Source organism: Nicotiana tomentosiformis, chromosome 8 (assembly GCF_000390325.3).
Source record: "Nicotiana tomentosiformis chromosome 8, ASM39032v3, whole genome shotgun sequence".
NCBI lineage: Eukaryota > Viridiplantae > Streptophyta > Magnoliopsida > Solanales > Solanaceae > Nicotiana > Nicotiana tomentosiformis.
This window is the reverse complement of record NC_090819.1, coordinates 20,063,116-20,068,506: the sequence shown is the minus strand read 5'-3', so window position 1 is coordinate 20,068,506 and position 5,391 is coordinate 20,063,116.

The following is a 5,391-nucleotide window of genomic DNA, read 5'->3' as shown; positions in this document are numbered from 1 at the left end:
TGAAGGATTGCTGGGTTTTCACTGCTGCTGATATCTGGTGTATCCTTCTTCGCAATCGCGAAGGGTAACTGGGGACTGTGGAGGATTTCTTTATCGCAAACGCGTAGCATTGGGGGGTAACACTCCACGAACGCGACTCTTCACTCGCTAACATGATGAGTAAGGGTTTTGGGAGGGGAGTAGCTAGGTGTTCTACACGAACGCAATCAAAGGGTAGAGAACGTGATGGCTAGGGGGAATTCATCGCGAACTCAAAGAGCATCGCGCGAATGCGAAGGCCACTTGGGCCACAATGCTTGGTGATCGCGTCAGGTCCTTCGCGAACGCGATGAAGACCTGACGCCAGAGATTTAAAATATCCCAAAGATGGAAGTTTCTTCATGTTTCACCATCTTCACATTAGAGCTCGGCCTAAAGGCTATTTTGTAGAGAAATTTCATCTCCACTTCATAGGTTAGTATATTTTAACTCGTTTTCTTCCATTTCCATCAACACCCATTGATTTCTAACCTTTAATCTATGCTCTTTTTTGGAAGAAAATTAGGGATTTGGGTAGCATTGGGGGTTTTGTAAGATTCAGATTTATACCTCAAATTGAGGTCGGATTTCGAAACTAATCACGTAATCGGGCTCAGGGGTGAATGGGTAATTGAGTTTTGGTCTGAATCTCAGGTTTTGGGGAAAGTGTAAAGATCTTTGCTTTATCTATTGTAATTGATTTTTCTAGCATTATTTGATGATATTAAGTCGATTTTGGTTAGATTCGCATTGTTTGGAGGTAAATTTTAGAGGAAAAGCCTTGGTTGAGCTTTGATTTGATTGAGGAGCGAGGTAAGTGTTGGGTCTAACCTTGATTTGAGGGAATTAGGAACCCTTGAACTATATGTTTTGTGAATTACGTGTGACACAGCATATATGTGAGGTGGCGAGTGTATATACGCCGTCAAATCAATTGTTTTCATGTCTTTCTCGTATCTTATGAATTATCTCACACCATGTCTTAATTGTTACATGCTTTCCCATGCCATAATTTGTTACTTGTCATTAATTATTCTTGTATTGAAATGTTCGTCCCTCCCTTCCATGACTCCGTGATTAATTGATACTTGCCTTAATTATCTTATTTATCCTCCTTAATTGTCACACACTTGACTTGTCTTGTAAATATTGTATTATTTGTAGCATTCCTTTGATTAGTGCGTGGTTCCTTTATTGATTTGTTTTCATAATCTTTAATCGTAGAGATTCTTGTGAATTGAGTTATTATATTGATTACATTTATTGAAATTATTTATGGATCGGGTTGCACGCCGCAATGGTTGTGATATGGTGGAATAAGGGAGGATTTTGATATCGATATGGTGGGATCGGGTTTCATGTCGCAACGGTTGTGTACGTAATACTTGATATTGATAAATTGTGACATGGTGAAATAAGGTAGCATTATGACATTGATTATGATGATATAGTGGGATCGAGTTGTGCGACGCAACAGATTTTATATGTGATTCTTGATATTGATAATTGAATCTATGGTGAAATAAGGGAGCATTGTGTGTGTACGGTGGGATCGGGTTACATGCCGCAACAGATTGTGTATGTTGTATTCGTTGTGGTTATTGTGCTGGTTTCCAGCTTTGTTATATGAAATTATGAGATCGGTTAGTCTGGGTTCTTTGATTGCGAGGATTGAGCTCATTTTCATAAATTAACTTCTTTACCGTGATTTCCTATTTCCTTTGCTGTTATTATTATTATTACTGCGTATAGGTTATTCTAAGTGACCCTCCTTAGCCTCATCACTACTTCGTCGAGGTTAGGCTTGGCACTAACAGAGTACATAAGGTCGGTTGTACTCATACTACACTATGCACATCTTGTGTAGATTTTGGAGTTGATCCTAGCGGCGGTCAGTAGATTGCTCGGATCCAGTGCTTGATGGAGAATTGAGGTAAAGCTGCATAGCGTTTGCAGCTCTGAAGTCCCCTTCTACATTACCTTAGATATTTATTTCGATTTAGACAATTATGCTTTTATCCAGACTGTTATTTCTAGTACTCTAGATGTTCGTGTATTCATGACACCAGTTCTATGATTGTATTTAGATATCGCCGTTATTCTAGTTTATTTACTCTATTTTAGTTTATTCAGCTTATTGGTTTTCATTTGATTTGAATTGTTAAAAATGGCTAAACACTATATCTAACGTTGGTTTGCCTAGCAAGTGAAATGTTAGGTGCCATCACAGTCCCGAGGGTGGGAATTTCGGGTCGTGATAAGATGGTATTAGAGCACTAGGTTGCCTAGGTCTCACGATTCATGAGCAAGCTTAGTAGAGTCTGGAGTATCGGTAGGGAGACGCTTGTACTTATCTTCTAGAGGCTATGGATCATAGTAAAATTTTCACTTCTTTCCTTCTCTATCGTGCAATTTTATTCTATCATTGATGATTGAACCATTCTATTCTTGTTCTCTCGCAAATGGCGAGAACACGCACAACATCTACAGCCGGATAAGAGTCGGAGCCCCCTATGGCAACTACCATATGTGGCTGAGGTCGAGGCCAAGGTCAAGCCATAGGTAGAGCTCATCCTAGAGTTCAGGCAGCAGCACCTACATTGGAGCCTCAGGTGGATCAAGAGAAGGAAGTCCCAGCTCAGACCGTACCCGTCAGACCAGATCAGGTCCCGGAGGGGTTCATGGCCACTCTAGTGCTTCAGTATGCTCTAATATGCTTGGTGGGACTTATGTAAAGTGTGGCCCAGACCGGTGCATTTTCGGTGGCACCAACTGTGTCTCGGGCTGGGGGAGAAGCATAGACTCCCGCTACTCATACCCCGTAGTGGGCAGCTCCCCTATATTAGAGTCCAGTAACCTAGCCAGTTAGAGTGGTTCAGCCAATTATTGCGGCACAGGCCAGTGATAGGCTCTCTATGACTTCTGAGGGCTTGTTGAGGTTGGATAAGATTACAAAACTCTTTCCTGTTCATTTTAGCGGTGCATATTTTGAGGACCCACAGGATTACCTGGACCGTTTCCATGAGGGTATTGCACAACATGGGTATTATTGAGACCAATGGGGTCAACTTTGCAGTGTTCCAGATGACCGGTTCTATCAAGAGATGGTAGAGAGATTATATGTTGACTAGACCAGTTGGTTCGCCCGCACTTACCTGGGATCAATTTTCATAGCTATGTCTAGAGAAGTTCATTCCTGTCACTCTAAGAGAGATTATCGCAGGCTGTTTGAGCGTCTTCAATAGGGTAGTATGACTGTTACCCAGTATGAGACTCGATTTGTGGACCTAGCTCGCCACACTATTATCTTGCTTCCTATTGAGAGGGAGAGAGTGAGGAGATTCATTGATGGGCTCACTTTCACTATCAGGCTACGGATGGCCAAGGAGACCGAAGATGATATTTCTTTTAAGAGGGCCGTAGATATTGCTAGATGGATCGAGATGGTTCATGGTCAAGAGAGAAGGTCGGTGTGTGATAAGAGGCATCGCCATTCCGGTGGTTTCAATGGTACCTCATCTGGAGGCAGGGGTACTTTTGGTAGAGACATCCTCCTAGGAAATATTAGCCAGTGCTTTAGGCATCTCACAGTGCTTCGGGAAGTAGTGGTCCTTATGTATCTCATTCTAGGCAGCCAGCCTACAATGCACCATCAACTCATATTAGTGCGCCTCCGATCCAGAGCTACCACTTTGTTTATCCGGCCCGTTCAGATCATTTACAGCTTTAGCAACCACAACAGCAGGATGGGTGTTTTGAGTGTCGGGGTACAGGTCACATCAGGAGGTTCTATCCGAGATTGTTGAGCAGCATACCATAGCAGAGTTCTCGTGTCATATTTTTGGCACCGGCTCCTTCACCGCTTACTCAGCAAACTAGAGGCAGGGTTTAGGCAGCCAGAGGTGGAAGTCATGCAATTAGAGGTGAAGGTCAGGTCGTTAGAGGTATAGGCAATCCAGCTAGAGGTCGTCCGAGAGCCGGAGGTCAAGGTAATGGGCCCCCTTATTTTATGCATTCCCAGCTAGACCCGAGGTCGAGACACCTGATGCCATCATCACAGGTATTGTTCCAATTTGCCATAGAGATGCTTCAGTTCTATTTGATCCGGGCTCTACTTATTCCTATGTGTCGTCCTATTTTGTTTCATATCTGGTTGTGCCTCATGATTCTTTGAGTGCTCCTGTGTATGTGTCCACACCTGTGAGAGATTCTATTATTGTAGATCATGTCTATTACTCGTGTATGATTACTATTGGGAGTCTTGATATTAGTGTAGATCTCCTACTTCTTGATATGGTAGACTTTGATGTTATTTTGGGTATGGATTAGTTGTCACCTTCTCATGCTATATTGGATTATCACTCGAAGACGGTAACCTTAGCCATGTCGGGGTTGCCTCGATTAGAGTAGATAGGGACTCCTGGCCATTCTACCAGCAGGGTTATTTCTTATGTCAAGCCTCGACGTATGGTCAAGAAGGGATGTCTAGAATATTTGGCCTATATTCGCGATTCTAGTGTAGAGGTTCCTTCTATGGATTCGGTACCAGTTGTGCGTGCGTTTCCAGAGGTGTTTCCTGCAGATCTGCCGGGGATGCCACCCAACAAAGATATTAACTTCTTTATTGATTTGGCTACGGCACGCAACCCATTTCAATTCTACCATACCGTATTGCTCGGCTTGAGTTGAAGGAACTAAAGGAGAAGCTGCAAGATTTGCTTGATAAGGGATTCATTAGACCTAGTGTCTCACCTTAGGGTGTGCCCGTGTTGTTCGTTAAAGAAAAACAATGGTTCGATGAAGAAGTGTATAGACTATCGACATTTGAACAAAAGTCACTATCAAGAACAAGTATCCATTGCCGAGGATTGATGACTTATTTGATCAGCTTCAGGATGCCAAGGTTATATCGAAGATCGATTTGAGTTATGGCTATCATCAATTGAATATTAGGGCATCAGATGTCCCAAAGACGGCTTTTCGGGCTCGGTATGGGCATTATAAGTTCTTAGTGATGTCATTTGGGTTGGCAAATGCCCCAGCAACATTTATGGATTTGATGAACTGGGTATTCAAGCCCTATTTGTATTCTTTTGTTATCGTATTCAATGATGATATCTTGATCTACTCCCATAGTTGAGAGGAGCATGAGAAGCATCTTCGGATTGCACTTCAGACTCTGAGAGATAGTCAATTATATGCCAAGTTTTCAAAGTGTGAGTTTTGGTAAGACTCGGTCGCCTTTATGGGGTATATTGTATCGGTCGAGGGCATAAAGGTGGATCCTAAGAAGATTAAGGTAGTTCAGAACTGTCCTAGACCCACTTTAGCTACGGAGATTTGGAGTTTCCTGGGTTTGGCGGGTTATTATCT